This window comes from Thunnus maccoyii, chromosome 10 (genome assembly GCF_910596095.1).
Source record: "Thunnus maccoyii chromosome 10, fThuMac1.1, whole genome shotgun sequence".
In the NCBI taxonomy this organism is placed as follows: Eukaryota; Metazoa; Chordata; class Actinopteri; order Scombriformes; family Scombridae; genus Thunnus; species Thunnus maccoyii.
The window spans coordinates 5,322,043-5,345,089 of record NC_056542.1 but is presented as its reverse complement, the minus strand read 5'-3'; the positions used below and the strand labels follow the sequence as shown (position 1 = coordinate 5,345,089).

The following is a 23,047-nucleotide window of genomic DNA, read 5'->3' as shown; positions in this document are numbered from 1 at the left end:
GCACACACACACACACAAGTATGCGACTGTAATCAAGCACGCAACCCAGTGTTTACAACAGAGCGTTTTTTTTTTCGTCCAAGATCTGAGGCTCAGAGAACGGTTTGGCAGTAAAGACTCGAGTTATTTAAAGGAAAAATTCGACAGCGTATCAGTTGGGGTCAGTGACACAGCGAGGGCCAGATGGTCATCTAGTCTGGCTTGTCCTCTCTCTCCCTCTCTCTCTCTCTTTCTCTCAACAGCTTCTGCCTCTGTACCCAATTTGTTCAGCGTTATTTCCAGGAATAAGAGCTGGATTGTTGTTCCATGCATTTCCTCTTCATGAACTCTTGGCTATGTTGCCCTCTCTCCCACCCCGAGTACAAGTAAATAAATTAGGAGTTTCATCACAAAATGCCTCGATATGATGTTCACCACTTTGTATCATTTCGTTAGGCGCTTCAACTGATTGACAGGTAATCGATTATGAACAGATACAGGGTATTTGAATAGGCTTGGTGATCGGCCAAGTGCTGCTTTAACCGCTGGCACGCGAAACGTGTCTATGCGTGTTATTTATGCTCGACTAGAACTGAATACGAGCCCTTCGATTTCAATGTTTAATAGAGCGGACCCACACCTTCATAAACTGGTCCGGCTGGTTTCAAAAATCAATCCTGCCAAGATTATGTCAAGATAAGAGAGACAGACATCACTTTATTTTGCTGACCGGTGTTGTTTGTGTTTTGTAATTGTAGTTCTTTGCCATTTAAACATTTAATAAAAACTGGAATATACAGTATATGTAGCCAAAACGCTGCCCTATGAATTTGTTTCCCTATATATGGTAAGAGTTGAATGCATCAGATAGAAGCCAAAGCCTTTATTGCCTTATTGAAAACCGTCATGCACCTGGAAGTAATTTGAAACCTGAACTATCAAGTGCACACAAACATTTAACAACTGACTGAACCCTAACCCTAACCCTAACCCTGGCCCAAACCCAAAGCTATGATTTAGGAATTAAAGGATAACTTCACAGTCCATTTATTTCTTTGTTCTGTGAGAAAATGCTTTCAAAAATATAGCCAAAGCTAAAATAAAAATAAAAAAATTAAAAATCAAGTGGATACCTTCCAAGGTTACATTCTTTTTAGTATGAAATTCCTTTTTGTGTTTCTCTTGGCAGGGTTTCTGTGTTTAGTTGCAGTAGTGGGATAGTGACACAAAAAGGGAGTTTTGTTCTGCAACTATGGAAGATATTCACTTGATTTGTCTAACTCAGACTGCTGAAGCATCGCATTAGCTTCATCTGAACTTCAGGATGTGTTTTTCTACAGAGAGACTGAGGATTTTGTCCCCCGCCCCCATCACTTACACTAAAAATCGCTTCAGGCAGGGGTCTCTTCATGTCCAGTATGGAGAGTAGAACCAATTACAGCAACCTAAAAGTACAGCTATGTACATATAGGCATGTGACCTGAAAACATGTGAGCCTATCCTCTGCCTAACATGAAACAGGAAGTTGTTGTACCTTGACTTCACATTGTCCAATCTGCCCCGAATTTCTCATGTTTGATAAAGAGTCCAGGCCTGAACTCATCTACATGTCAATACTGAGACATAGTCAAAGCATCAGCTACTGGCAAAAGGCAGTCAGCCTTATGTGACAAACATAATACGATTTACATGAAATTCAGTATACACAATATACAGAAACATGACATATAATTAGTGGGTGTTCTCTCGTGCCACATAGTGGAAACAGGAAGTAATATTTTACCCATTCACACAGTGTCCGATAATCCTGAAAATTCAGAAGCTCCAGTAGCGATACCACAGATGTTGCTCCCTCCAACACATGCGTCGAACAAAACTTATGAGTTAGTTTTTGGGTATCACTTACCGTTTGTCTGTAATTAGTTACTTTTGAACGCGGGCCATAACTCTTCAATGCTAAATTGGATTGCAAACCAATTTGGGAATGTTGTACATACAGCCACACAGCACAAGTGTGTAATATTTGATACAATTCTACCCACAGGGATTGCTACTATAATATTATAACATGATAATTCTACAATTCTGTTGTCTTTAGGAAAATGAAACTTGGTAAGTTCTCCATGAGAATGTGCACGACATATTGAGGCACGGCACAAATAGCCCCACCTTGTGGCCATTAGTGTGTGTGTGTGTGTGTACCAGGTATTCCTCATGTTGTGGGAAAGTAAATCTGTTTACACAGTCATGTTGTGGGGTCTCGCCTCCCTTATGAGGACAAAAAGCAAGTCCCCATAACATTAAACAATCATTTTAGGGTGAAGACTTGGTTTAAAGTTAAGGTAAGTTTAGGGTCGTGTTAAGGTGAGGTTAAGGGTTGGGGTTAGACGTGTGGTGGTCATGGTTAAGGTTAGGATAAATCACCAGGAAATGAATGCAAGTCAATGTAATGTCCTCTGAAGCAATGGAAACATGACTCTGTGTATGTTAGTGTGTGTGAGAGACTGAGTGAGAGAATACCAACAACAACAATACATTTGCTGTTACCTTGTTTACAGAGTGGGTGTGCAGCAGGCAAACCCAGTGATGCTACTGGTCCCTTGACACAAACACTCCAGCAAGCATTTCAAAGACACGCTGCTTGTGTACCCAAATCACAAATGCTCAAGACCTCACTGCAGCCCTTTCATATTACATCACAAAGGACATGATGCCATTTCAAATCATTAGAGGCCTGGCTTTGTGAGTCTGACGAAGGTTGCCGAGCCTCGCTACAAAAGGTTCCATCACGAAGACTCTTTTCCAAGACCTGAAATCCCAAACCTGAACAACCAGGTTAAAGCTGATGTTGGAACCTCTAGATGTTGACCTCTAGACCAGTGAAAGCCGGACTGGTCAACGTTACATCTACTTCACTATCCGTTACCTTGCCCCAGACTGGCAACAGACTTTTCTGAGCATATGCTGGAAGAGTGGGTGATCAACAAGAAAGACCTGGTCTGCATAAGCACAAACAACGCTACAAACATGACAAACAAGGCTTTTGAAGACATCTGTGACTTGGGTGCTTTGGCCATAATTTGAACCTGGCCACCTCAAAGGCTGTGAAAATTCAGAGAGTTGACACAGCAGTCGAGGCCTGTCGTCATCCATGCAAGACTTCTCACGGAGCTGGAGGAGAAGGAGAGAATAGAGAAAAGCAGCTGCCCTCAACATGCCACAGAAGGTTCTGATCAATGATGTGGTGACGTGATGGGGATCTCCACAAAAGATGCTTGAACGATTCCTCAGCCGACAGCAGCCAATCTGTGTGACAATGGCTGGAGAAAGAGGAACACGTCATCTGATGCTCGAGGATACAGATAAGTGTCATGAAGCAACTATGCCAGTTGAAGCTCTGAGCAAGTTTACAGATGCATTTGCCTCAGAAACATGAGTGACACTGTCAGCCATCAAGCCTGTCCTGGTCCACATCACCTGTGATGTTCTGGTGGAAAAAGATAAGGAGAGATATATCCAGAGAAGGCAAAGAGAGTCATACACAAGGCTTGTTTCATTGACCCACACTTCAAAACAAGCTTTTTAAATGAGCCTGAGGCTACAACAGTTGACAGCTGAGTCCAGAAGGCTTTGAAGCTGGCACCTGCACAAGTCAGAGAAGAACCACAAAGCACCAGCAGCACCTCCACCACCACCACCACCACCCCCCACAGCGGCATCAGAGGGGAAAAGCCTGGCTGGGTTGCTGAGAAAGATTACCTCAACAAGGCAGCGGAGAGGTGAACAGGGTCAGATTCCGACTACCCCAGAAGACAGAGTGAAAGAAGAGATCAAGGTCTAGATGTCTCTGCCGTCCATTCCAGCAAAAGAGGATCCACTGGTGTGTTGGAGGGGTTACGCATCAGAGCTGCCTCTCCTTTTGCCAGGGTTGCTAGGAAGCTTTTGTGCATCCCGGCAACCAGCATGCCATCAGAGAGAGAGTTCAGTGCCAGCGGGCACATTGTCTCCCCTCACACATCACTACTTGAAGTGGACAAAGTAAATATGCTGACATTTTACGTTTCAATCTCAAGTGAACAAAGATGCAAATACATACAGGATGTTAGGTCAGCAGCACCTTATTTCTTTATGAAGGAGAGAACAGACATACAAGCAGTGCTGTTCATTTGATTTATTTACATATGTTTGTGTTGGTCTTACAGGCACATTGCTTTGTTTATAATGGTTATGTTGTTTTTATATGCACATTTAATTTGCTTACTTAAGGTTTTGATCATTAGAACTTACACTGAACAAAGATGTATGTTGAGATGGACTGATTGCAATTTCCTGGCTGATTCTGACCTGCCGATTCTGATTTTCTTTCTTTATAAGAATTTAATAAGAAAGACAGATTTACCTTTCTTTATATATTAGCTTTCTTTCTAAGACCTTGACAGCATACAAACATTTTTGTAACTCAATTGTCTGTTCATTAACTATTTAAATAACTTACATTTGTCTTCTTGACATCGGGCATGTTCACTGGGGAGACGTTTTTTTAAGTGTCTGATTAAGTCAGTTGTTCCAAATGTTTCCAAGGTTGTTCCTTCACTGCTTATTATGGACTTAAAGGTATTAGAAATTGCAAGCTTTGTGTCTTCTTCACTCACCCTGAAGAACTTCCACAGCAGTGACTGTGTGTGCGTGTGTGGCTGTACTGTCTGTGCCGCAGCCGCCGCTGTGTGCTCAATGTGCATGTTGTGTGTGTGTGTGTGGGTGGGTGTGTGTGTGTGTGTGTGTGGGTACACTGTCTGTGCCACAGCTGCTGCTGTGTGCATGACGTGAACCACAGTGCGGCTATGTGCGGAAAATATGACCAGCAAAATATCAGCTATATGAGACTGATCGGGGCCGGTCAGCAGTCGTGGGCGATCAGCTGAAAACCAGCTGATTTTAATTAGTAGCGAATCAATCAGTGCATCTTTAGATGTATACGTGCAGGATGTTAGGCCAGGAACGGAAAAACAACCATTAAAAGAAATATTATTAGTCTATGTGTTATATACTGTGGTTTTCAATAAATAGAACCTGCAAGTATTTTCTTTCCTGTTTTTCTTGCAACAAGGTTAAAGGTGCAGCATTGAGGATTTAGTGGTATTGGTGGTGATAAACCCTCTCTAGAGCCAGTGTTTGGTTTGTCCGTTATGGGCTACTGTAGAAACATGGCGGTGCAACATGGCAATTAAAACATACTTATGAATATTATATTCCATTTCTGCCAAGTCTGTTCTGCTAGATGCCACTAAAACCTACGTACTGCACCTTTAACAGATCACTGCCAGTTTTAAAAGCACTGCTGCATCTGCTAGAACTCAGTCTGGAAAAATATTACCTATTTATTATCTGGCAGCTGTACTGACAGCTGATGGTTTTGGGATGAACGGGCGAGGGAGTACTTAACAGAAGATAGTTGCATGCAAAATTATGATTCTTCTTCTCTCTGAAGTTGTGATCGTGTGCACGCTGTCCACAAACCAAACATATCCAGACAGCAGACACGCAGGAGCTCAGCTTTTGATCGTTATTGTCTGTTTCTTTGGCTAAACAAGCTTTGAGAAGAGAGATGGTGAAACAACCGATGATGTGAGCTGTTTATGTTACACAAGAGGCAAATTTGAATCGATTCACTTTGTCATAGTTTGGACGGTTGTCAGTGCGCTAGCATGCAAGCCAAGCAACAATCCCCACATACCATCAGTGGTTTTTGTCAGGCATTAAAGTGGGGAGGTGGGGGTATATAGAGGGCACAGAAACTGGATTTTGTTCCATTATGCATGATAACAATAGCCAGAGACCCGTGGTGTATTGCGGTAAGCTGCTGAGACTGTGGCCAAAATGATTCGGCCACAAGGAAAAATTCTCTGTGCCTGCTGGGCCAAACCTTAAAAACTCTGCATGACCATCCATAAATTCTCTTCTGAGAAGAGAGAGTTCACTTCTGGCTGAAGAGCTCCAGCATGGTTCAGTCCCATTACCATTTGAAAAGGGAGGAGATGAGTGTTGTAGAAAGAGGAGGGGGTGGGTGTGGGGGATAGAGCAGCGTGCAGAGAGAAAGGCTGAAGGGAGCGCGGTGAGGGAAGTGTGGCTGACTTGTTGAACTTGGCTCACGGATGAGCTTCATTCGTCAACAGAGCACTAGAGCTACTCCCTATTCAGGTTTTTGCCCTTGAGACAACATCGGGCCTGGTCTAAGTCAGTATTATGCAGTTGGAGAGTACATCCAAGCTCATGCAAGGAACTGAGAAGAGACAGTAACAACCTTGGGAAAAAATAATCCTCCTACTGCATCAAACTCATAAAAAAAAAAAACTCCCATGCTGCACTTTTACATACTTCTACCCAACTGTAATATGACACAAAAAATTGGAATTTTAAATGATATCTTTATTGCTCCTGTGTCCGTTTTTCTGAATTATGCATGCAACCTTTGGGTAGGAGTAAAGTGATGGCTCATTTATGAGTTTATGGCTTAGTAGATTGCCAGAGATGTTAAAACTGGTAGCAGGGCCCGAAGGAATCAGTAGCAACAAACAGGTCTGTGTGGAGGGAGGTTACAGTGCAGTCAGAAAGTATTAGGACACTGATATGTTCTTCATTGCTTAAGCTCTGTATTCCAGCATACAATGAGGTTAAAGCGCTGAGTTTTAGCTTCAGTTTGAGCGTGTAGGTGAACAGCATAGAGCCTTTTTTTAACCATAGTGTCCCAATTTTTTAGGACAACGCTCCCAAACATGCAGACAAGGAATCCAAAGAGTTTTTATGGTCAAAACAGTGGCATGTTCTTCACTGGCCGAGCCTTTCACATGATCCCAATCAAACCGATCATGTGTTTCGCTGCTAAAAGATCAGACTTGAGGGAAAAAAAAAAGCTCCCAAAACAAGCAAGAAGTAAAGCTTTGAAGATACCGAGCGTCTGTTTATGTCCGATGGTTTTCAGAGAAATATATCAAATAGAAACTATGATGAGTTGTATTTATGTGCGGTTAACGTTTCCAGTTGCTTTCTGCTCCCTAATATTGCGTGATTATGTGTTAAAAGGAGCTATAATGTGGATATAAACACGCTCCAATTAAAGCTGAGGGTCAGCTTTAACACTCAGAAAAAAAAAAAGGGAACCTGTCAGATGCAAAAACTAAGAGTAAGAGAATTTAATATGCTCAATATGTGCATGGATGCAGGCACTGAATAGCATGAAGAACACAGAAAAGACTTGGATCAGCAGCTACACTGGATGGTTTCAAGCTTGGCGCTCTACCTCAGGCAGCATTCGGAGCTTTAACTCATAGTCACTGTTTAATTTCAAGTTTTCATTCCAACATGCGTGAGGAGAGAAGCCAATACAACAAACTAGAAACACCACCTCATGGTTGAATGCCTCCGCCAACCAGTCAAGTAGCAGTTTACATCCGCGTCTGTCCAGACTCATGTGATATTAGTGAAGACTTTGAAGGGTTTTAATAAAAAGTGTATTAAGTGTATTTTCCTCGTGTGTGTTCACACGCTCGGCCAATAAGACTTGGCGACAGACGATGCTTCAGATATGGATGTTGCTGCGAAGATGCTACAAATTCTAAAAACGTGGATGATTCACGCACATCTTCGACCCGGCGGCACAGATCTGTACTATCACAGTTTCCTGGTGGGCCCCCGAGATCAGTATCCAACCAAATATGAAATATGATCACAATCACTTGTCAGACATTTGAGTTAAACTTTGTCATTATTAGCATCTGGATTCTTGAGTTATGGCCAAAAAACATGTTGTGACCTTGACCTTTGACCACCAAAATCTAAATCAGTTCATCCTTGAGTCCAAGTGGACGTTTGTGCCAAATTTGAAGAAATTCCCTCGAGGCCTCACTGAGATATCGCGTTCACGAGAACGGAACATAATGCCTCCGGCCTCAGCTGTCGCCAACACAGAGGCATCACATGACGCTCTCTGACTTCATGTATAGTATATATGTGTATATGAGATACATTATAGTCCGTATAATAAGTAGATGACAATGTTATGGATTAACTTTGGGGACAAATAAAGAATACACACGTATACACAGTTATGAGTTTTCCAAGATCTGCAAGTGTCATTTCTATTCAAGCTGCTATTCAATGACAGAGTAAGTATCTACCCATTTTTTGATATTTCCTTAATACTAAATCTTAGGTATAACTGCAGTCAAAGTACCAGCAGAGGAACAAAATGAGGGGTCATTACCAAATCACCATCTATGACAACTGTGCTGAAACTGCAAGGTTCTGCAGTTTGAAATAGATTTTTACACTTTTATGAAGGAGAAATGAGCAAAAAAAAAAAAGTGTCCTTTAAAGAAGCTTAAAGAAACTTCCCCAAGCTGGGAGGGGGGGTTGGAAAAAGTAAAAAAAAAGGTGAACTCCCTTGTGTTGCCATGTCTGTGTCTTGTTTTCTCAAGAACCAGTTTGTTTCCAGCTTGGGGGCAGGTGCTTGCAGCCAGGCAGGTAGGTAATGAAACCTGTTTCTACCTGCTGGGTCGAAGTTGCTCCCTGCCAGCAGTTTCCTCCCTTCTCCCTTTTTAGCACAGTCCCACGTCTGTTTGGAACCGGATGGAGCTACACAGCACACACACACACACACACACAAACACACACATACAAAATCTCACACCAACAAGCCTGCAAATGTAGCCAAGCTATTTCATGGAACGCTGAAGCACAAACACTGGGCACAGAAGGTAGAGTATATGCTGCAGAAAGACTGGTGATAACAGTTGGTCAGTCTACAGCAGAGAAAATTTACTGAGCCTTTGGGTTACTACTACAGATTGATAGCCATTATGCTAACATTTAGGGATTCATTTCAATGCCAGAAATAAATTCATAGTTTTCCTCAGAATGACAGAAAAGCCTATTTTTTTTTTTTTTTTTTTTTTAAAGGCATTCTGACCACAAACGGGCCCCCAGATTTACATTATCAGACTTAGCAGCTCTTTAAAGTACGATGACTCACTCTCTCTTTTCAACTGTACAGAAATAATACAGTGATATAAGAAGCCTTTTTTTAAAAGAGACCCCCTGCAGACATGTTTTAAACCATAAAAAAAAAATCTTCTTTGACTTATAATTTGTGTTTAATACAGTTTTTCCACCAAAAAGCTCAATTTAAAAAATTCTTAGAGGCACATCTACTCTTTCTCTCTTGCTCTCATTTAAAAATCCAATCTATGAATATGCAAATAAGTTTAACTGGTCACAAGATGTCTCCATTCTCAGATTTTAAGTTTCCACATCACACTGGACCACAGCTGGCTTCCAAACTAGTCGTGATGGATGTCATGCTCTTAAGTCCACTTTTTAAAAGGATGTCAAACTCTGCACAGACCTCATTCTGCACGGTGAAGGTCAAAACTACTGAATGAAGTAACAATGAGGAAAACAAATATTTGAGTGGAGGATGTAAATATTTAATTAGGGCCTCAGTTTCCGTCCTCCTGCACGCAAAGGTGCCGCTTCCAGGAGCTGATTTGTGACTGACAGCTGAAAAAAAAGAAAAAAACATGTTTTAGCATGAAGAAGCTGCGAGCGGATCCAAGGACTCCTTGAGAAAAAGCTAAATGACTCGTGACACCTCCTCAGCTTAAGAAGGCCTCATGTGTTGACGACTTGATCTGAAGGGCATGAACAATCTTTAGCCTTTAGTGTTGACAGGAGGCTGGGAGCCAAGCATTCGGACACCGCCTTGGTAAAAAAAAACAAAAACGTGCCTGACAGGGCGGCGTGAGTGTAATAGATTTGAAGTTCTACACTTTCAGCTATAGAGAGAGAGAGTGTCAAATCACCATGGAGACCGAGATAGCTGTTTGGCAGGTTTGAGCGGCTTTTTGGTTTTGAAACACTTTTGCTGTTAGAGGGCTTCAGTTACGGCGCTACTCCTCTCGCACTTATATGAAAAACCTCCAATTGCACGCCACTCTCTTTCTCTGATCATCCTCTTTTTCTTTTTTTTTTTTTTTCTTCCGTCTTCCTCCCCCCAGCTCAGTAAAGCAATCATCACAGCCCCGCGGTGCGAGAGAGAGAGAGAGAGAGAGCGTCTTAGCTATGGCAGATAAAGGCTGGGAGATTGTCAGTAATGACGGGTCCACCAGCGCTGAAACTTCCCAGAGCTGCTTGTTTCAGCAGTAATTACGATGGAGGGGAGGGTGGGGGGGCGAGGGGGGGGGGAACGGTGCACCGTGACTGGCTCTAAAAAGCTTACCAAGCCTTTTGCTTGTGATGCCATGTCAACTTTTTTTTTTTTTTAACGGTAGGCAAGTCAGTCGGATAAGTAGGAAAAAAGGGGACTTAAAAGCTAAACAAAATGTGTGAAACAAAGAGGTAAAAAAGCAGATGAGGCAGGCGAGGTAGAGAGTGATGTGGAGGCTGGGGGGGTGGGCGGGGGAGAAGAGTGTGGGGGGGGAGGGGGTAAGGAGATGGAAAGAAGTGCTCTGAAGTCTATGAATAGGGATGAGATTGGATCATTGGCGCTCAGTGTCATCCAATCACAGCTCTGTTGAAGGTGGAGAGTGAAGTGATAAGACAGGTGAAAGGGAACACAAGTGAGAGGACAGAACAAATAATAGGGGAGGATGATGGGCTCCGAGAGGAAGGATGAGGAGTGATTAAAAATGACCGCAAACAGGAAGAAAAAGGACTGATAAGTGTTTGTGCATGTCTGTGTCTGAAAAGGTTCTGTTGTACCACAAAAGAAAAAAAAAAAAAATCTATCATCTCTGCCACTTTCTCTGAAGCCGGCCCTCAGTAATCACCTTCTTCACCCTCTCGACGGCTTCATCCTCGCCTTCTGTTCTCGTCCCTTCCTCCCACTCTCATCCCCCTGATCTCTGAGCCACACAGGTGCTTATGGAGGAGAACGCTTAACCCTACCCCTCTCTCTCTCCATGGATCAGCCCCGCCATAGGGTGTGTGTGCTGATGTGTAGAGAGAATCCAGAGAGAGGATGTGTGCGGCTTCTTCATCCCGCAATTGGGCAGAAATTGGATAGTGAGTGCAGGGGCGAGGCCCGCTGAGAAGGGATGAATGAAGATGAACTAATTTGAAACTCCCACACACATGCAGTACGTGTAGGGGTATGAGATGGTCGATATTATGGAGAATAGTGGGAGTTAGAGTGGGGGGGGGGTCTTGGGACAGAGGGAGATTTAGTGGACGTGTCCACCTGTGTCGGCTAACATAGAGAAGTCATCTATCATGGGTCAGTCGCACCGTGCAGAGGGTAGTCATGATAAAAGGGCCGCTTTTTTTTTTTTTTTCCTTTTTTCTTTTTTACATCCGACTGCTCTGCAGAAAAAAAGGCATCAAGATAATTGCATTGATTGCAAGAGCAGAAGTGCAAAACTAGGTAGTTATTTATAGGTTTACATGGATATAAATATACACTTTTACAGGAGTAAAAGCCCCACGAGACTCGGAATGTTTTTCCATACATTTAAATCCCATTAATAGGAGTTGATGGCATGTTTTACTGTGGCACTATGAGAAAAACAATTTAAATAGCAGAATACACACATGACCAAAGACAGAAACAGTGATAAAACACTGAGTCGACTCATTGACTACTTGTTCATGGTGCTCGGTTATACAGCCCAAAATCATATCTTTCAGGCTCAGTGACAATTCACAATTTTAAAATCAAATTTTTCCTGCAAAACACAGAAAGACTAAAACTTTATGTATTCATGAGCAAGATAGTTAAGCAAGAATTATAAAACATATGGTTATGCATATTCAATAAATACATGTTATCCTATACAGCTACTGACTGTCAGCACCAGATAGGTCAACTAAGTAGACCGACATCCACTTCAACTATGAGTTTCAGCACAGATAGTATTTCTCAACACCACGTCAGTCTGATATCTGCAGACATCTCTTAGCTACCGTTGGCTACCTGGCAGGTACATGAACTCCCACAGCTTCACCTCTTATAACCACATAATGCTTCGTTACACTTTTCAAACAAACAAAATCAACATCGCCAGAGTTAGCTCGCCACCTGCAGTCAGGAGACACTGAACTCTCAACAGTCCTGAGCGCTGTTCTGACTCAAGATAATTAATAAAACCAGGCAATGTAAACATGTTAAACATGGTGCAAAGACAACGATTTGAATAAATTTAATACATTGCAGAGCCCTAATTAATCAATAGGAATGTAATATTTTCATAATAGATTAAATGTTTTAACAAGCAAGAACACCAAACAGCTTTTCAGATGTTGGATTTGCTGCATCTCTCTGTTAGTATCACTGTAAACACCGTTGTTGAATATCTTTGGTCAGACAAATCGAGCAATTTAAAGATGCCACCTTGTCGTCTCTGAACTAGTAATGAGCATTTTTCCATATTTATAGTAATCTCATATTTTAAATGAATTAATACATAGATTAAGTGAGAATGAGATTTCACCCCTGTGCTGTTTATTACTAGTATTAGTGTATCAACCTTTAATATGTCTCTTAAAAGATGTGGTTGGATAAATCCATGTAACTGGATTACCTGCAACAATGGGGGAAAAAAACGACACATCGAGTCCTTAAAAGCAGAGGGCATCACTTTAAGCGTCTTAATTTATCAGCAATAAACAAACTATTAAACCCAAGCTGAGCACATTAACATTCCAGCAAACAGCTTGCAATTACCCGTTTAGATGGTATACATTGGCAATTAATACAGCCTTAATGCCCCACCTTGGGAATTTGTAAACATCAATCATAAGAAATAGAAGAGCCTCTCAGATAAACAGCTCCATGCTCTGCAGCAGTCACAGCATGATACTGGCAGTAAAAAAAAAAAAAAAAAATTAAAAAATATCTAACTGGAAGCTAATGTGTTACATCTCCAAAATCAACCACCTCCACCAAATCATTTTCAGAGTGGGAGAAATTGTGGTGGTAGGTGTGAAAACTACCTGAACCTTTGCAACTAAATCAGCCTGGCGCTTTCTGACCGACAGATGGGGGGGAAAAAAACAAAAAAAACTGTCTTTAAGTAGGTAAAGAAATGACCCAGCTCTACTGCTCTGCTGCCAATAAGACTAATCAGACTAGTCCATCCACATGCAAACAGCTTCCGGTCAATAACCCACATTCAGCATCAACTGTGCCCATAAACCAGCGGCTTTATGGTCGATACTGTCACTCTTCAACGTCGTCCTGACCGCCCAGCGGAAGATGAGACTAGTGGATTGGAAGCCCGGACGAGAAAGACTCAATAATCTCTTAGAGGGCTTTCACGATTGATGGATCTGTCGATGACTTTATCCATCAATTGTTTTGTTCATAAAATGCCCAACGAAAAAAAATGTCCGCTATAACTTCCTAGAGCGCAAGGTTAAGTACTGACTGGTTTACTATCAGATGTGACGAATAAAAGCATGAAATTCTTACATTTAAGAAGCTGGAAAGCAAATGTTTGGTATTTTTGCTATAAAAATAGTGTAAAAAGTGACGTAAAACAATTAATTGATTAGCAGAATTGTTCACAATCGATTCATTGTTGAATTATTTTTTTTTGTTATATTTTTTCAAAAATTTTTTACAGACAGCTGATTGTGTTTTCAGGTGTCAAAGACTAAACTGAACTAATCAATTAAATGACTTATACTTGTGTTACTTGTAGTCTATTGACATGGATTGATGAGTAAAGCAATTCTGATGTGCTGAAACGAATGTGCAATTAATTCATTAGCTGACTGACAAATTTTTGATTTTACCATAAATTTTTTTGGAAAAGTGAGGGTTTTCTGCTTTTCTTTGTTTTATAAATCACTGCATCTTCACTACCTTTGCTCTGTTTGTCGAACAAAAACAAGTAATTTAAAGATGTCACCTTGGGCTCTGGGAAACTGTAATGGGAATTTCTTATAATTAACAGACTAAATTAATAATCCATTTATTGAAAAAATAATCAAGAGATTAATGAAAATCATGATTAGTTGCAGTCTCAACTCTAATAAAAAATGAAAAATAAATGGAAAAAGCACATAAAAGCTCATTTCTGTGATTGCGCTTAAAGGAAAGTTTGTAACGTTTGTTTACAACTGGTTGGTCACTGCTATTTGGGCTCCGAGTGGCTAAATGAACCGTACAACAAAAACAGAAAATGAAGTAAAAGTTTTCGTCTACGGTTCAGACTTGAGTAAACAAACTGAAACTCTAATTGCACCCCGAGCATATACTGATATCATCTGAAATCCATTTTAAGTAAGCGCTACTAATGACATAAGTTGAATGGAATAAGATAAAACTCCATCACAGCTGCTACTAAGGAAGCCATAGTTAATGACATAATCCTCCTTGTTGAGCTAAAGCTAACTAACCTTTACGAGGGGTTACCCCAGGGTGAAGATTTAAATGGCTTATTGACATCTTACGCTTAAACGATGTGTGTGTATGTGTGTGTGTGCATTAAGGTCTGACTGAGTCACCGTATATATCTACTGCACACTTTCCGAACATCAAAAAGGGGAATTATGTATAATCCTTAACCCTTGGAGTCCGCTTAATTTAATTCAACAGATATACGTCTACATGTGCAACACATAAATGAAGCGAGGTGATGAATTCCTAGATCCGAGAACGTTGCAATCATGCTTCATTGTGATCGAGGCCTTAAATGAGTTGAACCTTTTGAATTGTTAAAGCAATTAAGACACTTGATTAGCTGTATTCAACGGCGAGACAATAAAAAGAGAAACACTGGGCGAAAGGGGTCGACGGGCTCTTAACGAGGAAAAGAATGCAGATGACCGTTTAATTTAGAAAACAAAAAGTGTTGGATGAAACTTCGAGTCACAGCAAATCGTCTTGTGTTTTAATTTCTGATACAATAAATAAGCCCTTAATGCAAATTATGTTCCCAATTCAGTTGCCAGTGTCAGAACATGCTCAGTACTTTTACACAAGGCGCCAAGAAATCCACCAGAACAAAACTCCATTATTATGCGCAAAAAATATATAATAATCAGAGAATTTTCCTCATCTGGCATGAATTGCTCTACTCATGCTCAGTGTTATCTGGAATTTAACAGGATCAACATCTTGTGAAATTTCCATCAAATTAGAGAGATTTGTGAAGGGAAAAAAAAAAACAATTGGGCCCAAAAATACTGGACTGAAACTTTCTGGCTGAATCTCTAACAAAAGAGCCCGAAATCTCAGACATCCAGACATCCTCTGAATCGAGCAGAATAATATTCAATTGATGAGACCTTGATAAGATTAGTCCCAGACAAAAAGGATGAGGTCAAGGAGGAGAGAGTTCAGAATCTGCTGAACTCTCTCAAAGTGAATTAACTTTCTGAACAATGGGAAGAAATTTGTCAGATTAATTTGGAGTAATTGACTCTTTCTTGCACTGTGTATTATGACAGAAGCCAAAGTCTCTTGGAGTTTATAGAAGACCTGTTGGTGTTTTAACATTGTAGAGGGGAAAGAAAAAAATATGGAAAAAAGTTGTTGTTTCCTGTGTCATGCTTCGATGTTATACATAGTATCTTGATGGTGTTTCACGCTGTATAGAGATATTTTTGTCTTAGGGTTAGGGTTAGAGTGTTAGGGTTAGGGCGTCAGGACGTTAGGGTTAGGGCGTCAGGGTGTTAGGGTCAGGGTTAGGGCGTCAGGGCGTCAGGGTTAGGGCGTCAGGGTATCAGGGCGTTAGGGTTAGGGCGTCAGGGCGTTAGGGTATCAGGGTGTTAGGGTCAGAGTTAGGGCGTTAGGGTTAGGGCGTCAGGGTATCAGGGCATCAGGGTTAGGGTTAGGGCGTCAGGGCGTTAGGGTTAGGGCGTCAGGGCGTTAGGGTATCAGGGTGTTAGGGTCAGAGTTAGGGCTTCAGGGCGTTAGGGTTAGGGCGTCAGGGTATCAGGGCGTCAGGGTTAGGGTTAGGGCGTCAGGGCGTTAGGGTTAGGGCGTCAGGGCATTAGGGTTAGGGTTAGGGTCAGGGCGTTAGGGTTAGGGTATCAGGGCATTAGGGTTAGGGCTGGGGTTGCGTATCCATATCCAATATTGAATCTGTGTCACTTGTTTTGGACAAGTGTGTTTGGTTATTTTATTGTATATCGCTTTTGACATCATTAAAAACTAAACCAAAGTGAATTCATAGCTGGACCCAAAAGCTCAACACACATCACCACCACCACCACCACCTTCAGATCTTAAGAGACTGTTAATGGCCTTGTCTTTCCGATCAACAAAGTCTTTCCCTTCAGACCTCGAATTTCTCAGTGTCACCTCAGGAATGGCACAAGAAAAAAAAAAAAAAAGCTGAGGTGAACCCTTTGCAGTCTTTGCTTGCGGTGGACCTCATTTTCTCCCCACCTCTTCAAGTCCCTGTATCCCTGTAGCTTTGAAGTCCAGCCAGCAAAGGGCTTTGAAAAAGCCTGCAATCTCCCCCACCATGACCAGGCAGAGGATTAGCCAAGCCCTGCAGGACAGAGTGGAAAGAGGACGGAAGAGGGTTGGAGGAGGAGTAGCGCCATTTCCACAAGGGCTGTGTATGTGCGAGCGGCTCTCCCTCCGGCCGGAGCTGTGGGGGATTAACAAGCTACTAAGAAAGCAGAGAACAGAACTCCAGCCTCCCTTTTTTTTTTCATGAGTTCCACAGAAACCAATTTATAGCTGAGAACTGAGGGGAGGCCGCTAATTCTTCCCCACAACTCGCCTCCTACTTCCAATTCCAAAATCTTTGTTGTGTCACTCACAAAAATCTGATTTTCAGGATGTCCGAGTCAAGGAAGCGCGCATCAACGAAAAGCTTCAATTATTGATTACAGGAACTTCACTGACTCAAAAGTAACATTTCAATTTCCACAGAGCGGGGGGGGGAAAATGAGCACTTAAGCTCCTAATCTCACCATCAAGACTGAGATACGATCAGTCACGGGGGGGGAAGTCACCCTGGAAAGTTTGTTTTCCCTTGTGAGCCAAAACAAGAGAGATTATTCCTCTTTTATCCGTTCTGAGCTTCAATATTTGCCTACAATTTGAGCTGTAAATATTTCATAAATGTTCTGCTCTCGATACATTTCCAAGGCGTGCGTTTGCTGGCTCCCAACCAGAATATTATGTGCGTATCAAGTGTATGCTGTCTAAATTTGTCACTAGAATGGATAATGCAAAAATCTGTAACATCTTAAGGAAACAGGAGGAATATCTTCTTTTACGAAGAGTAAATGAATTCAACGACATTATCAACCAGTCAGCAGCTATGGTAAATATGTTACATTGTTGCTGGTGTGTCTCATTCAAGTGCAAATGAGTCAAAATCTCTCCAACATCTCAGGATACTGAAGGACTATCAATAAGCACTAGCAACTTTAGATTACCAGTCAGAAGCTGAACAATAGGCCTTGATTCCAAAACAGGCAGCTCCATACACTGCTGCTTCCCCATCAGTGCTTTTCAAGTAATGGGGTCTTTTGTCTTATCTGTGACTGAAAGGAGCTTGAGGACTTTGCCCTTCATCCCTTTGTTGTTACAGAGTCTCTTGTGGAAATGGAAGATTGGCCCATAGGCGTGGGTGTGTGCAAGGAAGAGCTAGGCGACCGTGCAAGCACATCAGACTTGAGCAGTCTTAATAAAGCTTCCCTCTATCCACCCCAGAGATCTCCTCACCCCAATTATACGCCTGACACCTCTACCCTCCTCCACCTCCTCTCATTTCTCACAGCCCCCCCCCCCCACCACCACTCCCCCACCATCTCACCATCCAGTTCCCAGCTCTGATCATGGCTCTCCCTTTGCTGTGCTCTGAGCCCCCGGAGAGGCTGAAGAATATCAGGCTGCGGGTGGCGACTTCTTCCCAGTCTGCTGCCTGAGTTACTACGGGAGGGAGTGCATCTCTTCTAGTATTGACAAAAGATCACTACTGTTCAGCCATGTGACCGTGTAAACTTCACTAAGTCAACAACTTCATTTGATGAGCAGAGTGAGTCTAGCTTCAGTGATTTCTTTAGTAATTCGTTTTGCAACATTTGTATGATTTTACATCTTTGCACGCGAACTGTCAGTTTAATCTAATCCGATAAATAAACATAACACCCTGTAGTAAGGTGCAAAGGCCTGCAGAGGCATGCCTTAATGTCTCTGAAACACTTTGAAATAATCAGAAGATCAGGTCTGACAACTCTTCTCCCATTATTGTCAAATCAAACCGCTTGTTCACATCGTTCATGTACACTGAAATGTTTAGTCACTAGCTTGTCTTGTTGTGGCTGCTGAGAACGAGAGTTGAAACAATGAGTGATTAACTGATTGACAGACAAACAGCGACAAGTCATCATATAAACAAAAATACAAAAAACTCACAGTTTCCAGCTTGTCAGATATTATAGTCCTCTGTGATATGAATCTGGTCTGTTGGTTGAACAAAACAAACAACTTGCATGTGTCAACTTGGGCTTTTGTAGATTACAATGGTCATTTTTCTGAAACTAATTCTAACTGATTAACCTAGAAAATGATTGTCAGATTAACTTTTAATAAAAATAATGGTGAATTTTCTCAGAAGGGCTTCATTTCTAAGAGACAATGTCAATGTTTTCTTAAAAAGTATTGTGTGTTCTCTTGTTTTATTGAAATCTTGAATCCTATTTAAATATGTATCTTTGAAACGTTGTTGAAAGGTGCTGAACAAACACACTTACCTTGCCTAAAGAACAAGGTTCACTGCAAGCAACAGCAGGAAAGGGTTTTTATGGATATAAGGAGGTGGCTCCTGACATCTGATAGTTACCAGTTCCTCATGCTTGGAGAGCCAAACATAACATAATGAAGCAAAGATGAAGCACACACGCTCAAATAATATTTATATTCAGCTGCAATTTCATCATGTGCTGTTAACTGGTACTGCATGAATACCAGAAAAGGTAAACTTTGGAAACAAGCTTAGATCATCATTCTGACTGCAACCTGAATAATTTGACCTCCTTGCGACACCGAATTCTCAACCGTTGCTGGATGAAAGGTTAGCAGAACCATTTCCAATTAGTAAAAGCTTTGTGAGTCCATTAATCTGTTGTTTACAAGCCATGGTTCACTTGCAGCCGAATGGTGTGAACCAAAACAAACCGAATTACAACGTGCCGAAAAAATGTTAACTTCTCTTATGAGAAGGTGCACACCAAAGAAAATTAACTGTATGCATGATCACACCTTAATGCGACACAACAACAACAACTACCAGCATAACAAGAAGTTTATAATCAGAATAGCTCAAGAGAAACACACAGCAAAGCACAGAACTGCCACTCCTGATGTCCGTCGTCACTTGTTTTTGAGACATTTTTTTGCTGGTTTTACCTTCGGATGCTTTCAAGGTCACAGCAGGCCTGCATCTGGCCAGCCATCTGTTCCCAGCCTTCCCATGAGGCATCCTGTCATCGGCGCTCCTTGGCCCTGTCCTCTACTGTCCACATTCAAACTCGCTGGGGAAATGCCCCTACAGACACAATCGCTTCTCAGTGATTCTACAAGTTTCTGATGCTTTTCTGCTGTTGTTTCCTCGTCTAATACCCGACAACGTCACAAGGGCGCCCACCTCGCCGGAGAACCTCAACCTTTATACGCTTCATTACTATGCAGTGTACACACCAATCAATCAATGTTGTAAGTAGATTCTTCAATCTGCAGCGCAGGAAAAAGCAACTGCAGAGGTATCGCTGTTACAGGACAGACGTAGTGCGTACAACAAATATAGAGAGTGAACAGATGTAGCAGTGGTTGAATTACAATGTGGGAAAACAAACAATATATACAACTATCATGTGCAGCACAACAAAAATACAAACTATTAGGAATGCAGAATAATAGAAGTATAAATTTATAACCAATAACTGCACAGAAACAGAGCTGCATAGTAGCATATTTACAATATATCCACCAATAACTGCATAAAATTACCAACTTTACAATTTTATAATGCAATTTTATGGAAAAATTTACACATCATCATACTTCTATGCAATCATGATAATACTTCTGTGATGTATGTATCATCACTTAGCTCTCGTCTCATCATAAATACTGAGCTGAAAGCTTAACTGAAAGGAAAACTTTGGTTCAAATCATCATCTTTCAAAAAAAAGAATTTATTAATAACACTTAACTAATCTGTTTCATTAGGACTGTGTGTGCGGATGGATGAAATCTGATCAGGTTAGCGAGAAAACAACCCCACAACTGTCATCAAATTCTCATCCAAATGTTGCTAAACTCCAACTGGTACAGGGAAATATGTGACATCACCTTTTTTTCCGACCGAGCTTTGCCAACATCAAACCAGCGAGAAGAGCTGAGACAAACACTCGAATACAGAGATCTCTCGTGTGAAATAACCAAAACCGTTCCAACTTTGGCAGAAAAATAAGTGTGCTCATGCGGGACCTTATTGCACATAGTAAAAAAAAAAAAAAAAAAAAATGATTGAAGAAACACGTTTTCACAGCCTTTAAAGTGGTACTCTTCAAACTAATTCATGGCACTGCATATGTAGTCCTGATGTATAAGACGACCTTTTTTTGACCTTGGATTGACCAAAAAAAAATCTGCCAAATATTTAAAAGCTAAATCCCTGACATTTGATTAAAAAAGAGCAGATAAGTAATTGAGTAGATGATATTTAATTTAAAAAAGCTGCTTCAGTAGCAGTGTTTCCACAAAGCATCCATTAATTAAATGCTCTCTGTAGATTTCTCCTGTAAGTAGACCTTACTCTGTCACATTACATCCAATTCATTCTAAATACTGCAGTTGAAAGCTCAGAGACTCCGAGCTTCCCTCAAATCAAATCTTATTCAATTATTAATTACACAGGATCCACTTCAGAAAGAAACTGCATTGGTACCGTACCTTCGCTTCCAAAAACAGTCTGACTGCAACGATCCACCAAGGAGGTAAAGTATAGCAGGTCTGGTTCAGACAGCAGCTGTCATCTGTGTGTATCTGTGAAGGGAAATTAAGAGATCACTATAACATCTGTGTACGTCTGAGACATAATGCAGGACAGCTTACGGTGATGCAACCTAAAGCCTCTATGAGCAGTCGTGTTGTATTTTCCTTCAAAAGGACTCCAAAAGTCCAAACTATTGGTAACAGTGACAGACTATTAATGCTGGATATACTATTCACTTTCATCAGGAAAAAAGCCAAAATCCTAACATCCTAAAATGTGAAGATACTTTCAACCGTGTAGGGGTGGGGGAAGATACTCAGTTGGAGAGGGTTTTGCATGACAACAGGTTGCCTTTCCAGTAAGTGAACAAAATCTTTTGACAAATCCGAAAGCTGGAACTCGCCAAATCTGATGATGGCATCTCAGTACACAATCTGCTCTTCCAATCTGCTCCCAGTAAAACATCTTCACCTTGCCAGTGCACAACGCTTAACAGAGCTTCATATGATATTACAAAAAAAAAAAACAAAGTCATCTGCAAGCTGATATGGAACAATACCAGCAAAGTGATATTTTTTTAAATAATTGACGACCTCACAGAGTCTGATAAGCAATTTTCTCCACTTTCGAAGAAGCTGACTCCTGGACGTATAGTAAATGTATTTCATTTCCTGCTCCACACGGCCACTGCTGATTAGTTTTCAATTGAACATAGAGCATAAAAAAAGCCATCAGAGGTTTAATCTCATGCGTAACCTCAGAGGGATTTAAGTGCCAAATTCAAATTGCGAATGACGTCACAATAAGCACTTTTTTTGTGTAATTTGAGGAATTCATTAACCTGGCTGTTGCACTGTGAAAGCCTTGAGTTAGTAACCAGTAATTGAAGACATGTTAGTTGGGCCATCATCATGCATTAAGCCTTTTTTGGGTGGATGCTGTTAAAAGTAATGACCTAGTTGGATCCTGACCAGCACAAAGACTAATTCTGACAAATGGTGATGATGGAGGTTTTGACCTCGAGCCCAGCACATTTCCAAGTAGCAGAGCCCGGGAAGACTTGCAGAGGCAGCATCCTCTGGATTAGCGAGCACACCAGCTGGCAGCCACATGCTGATGACGGTTCAGTTAAGGTTAAGGCAAAGCCAGCTCGCCAGCATATTTTTTCTCCTCCTCACTATAAGTTCTGTATCAATCACTGCCTCTACCACGTTGCTCGATGCCATTGGGTATGTGGTCGTTATTTATTGTTTCACTGGTATATAAAATGAAACGCTGATCGACGAGGACTTGTGCGTACCATGTGTAGTAACTCTGAATAGATCAGCCCTGAACTTGACTGGACTGCCTGGGAAACAACCCAAAACATCAAAAAAAAGGAAGATAAGGGCCTTGTGTGCAGTGAAAAGCAAATTCCAGTGCAGGCACAATGGACGTTCCAGATTATCTCTGAGGCCCTAAAAGTTCCCAGACCACAAATTGCCCCTAAACGCGTTGAGATTAATTTAGCAGAGTGTGTTTGTGCTTTATAGCAGAACCAAGAAGGGCTCCGGTAATGTGGATCAGCTGGCAATCAGCTAGAATCATGTCATCCATTTTTGATCTGTGTAATTTAGCATGTAGGGGGGCCACAGAATAAGGGACTGTTTAACTCTTGGGAAAGTCTTGATTTTGCAAGACTCAGAAGTCAGCACCATTGTGTAACCATTGGTGCCAACATTTCAAATCAAAATTCATCTCGTTTTATGAAGTCTGTTCTCTGAGCTGCCACCAGAGGAGCCAAACAACTCGAGTTACATTTGTAATTATAATTAAAAGAACAAAAACAGAACTAAAAGGGAAGCTTGCATGTTACGATGTTGGGTTAATCTGATCTGACCAAGAATGAGACATACTCCAGTCCAGCCCGGGCTCCGCTCTGACGAAATACATAAACACCATCCTTCAATGTGAACAATTTCAAAAACCACAAGTTGGAACCACAACTGAGAGCGTAATCAAATCAATGCTTAGCCTCTGGACCGGATGTTTGTTTCGCTTATTTGTTTTGCTTGGGCTACCTCGGGGGTTTTTAACCTAACGTAATCTGCAGAAATCGATTATGG

At 41.4% G+C, this 23,047-nt stretch overlaps 1 protein-coding gene across 4 annotated transcripts in view; it reads right to left on the bottom strand.

The window, feature by feature from the left end:
- The window catches only part of sema6e (sema domain, transmembrane domain (TM), and cytoplasmic domain, (semaphorin) 6E), a 164,130-nt gene that overhangs the window by 123,626 nt on the left and 17,457 nt on the right, over positions 1-23,047 (bottom strand). For 3 of the 4 annotated variants that reach the window (XM_042423610.1, XM_042423612.1, XM_042423613.1), the window contains exon 2: positions 20,900-20,992. The gene's annotated coding sequence lies outside the window, so the exon portion shown is untranslated. Of the gene's footprint in view, positions 1-8,523; positions 8,611-20,899; positions 20,993-23,047 lie in introns of all 4 variants that reach the window. The other variant, XM_042423611.1, reaches the window with a different exon arrangement.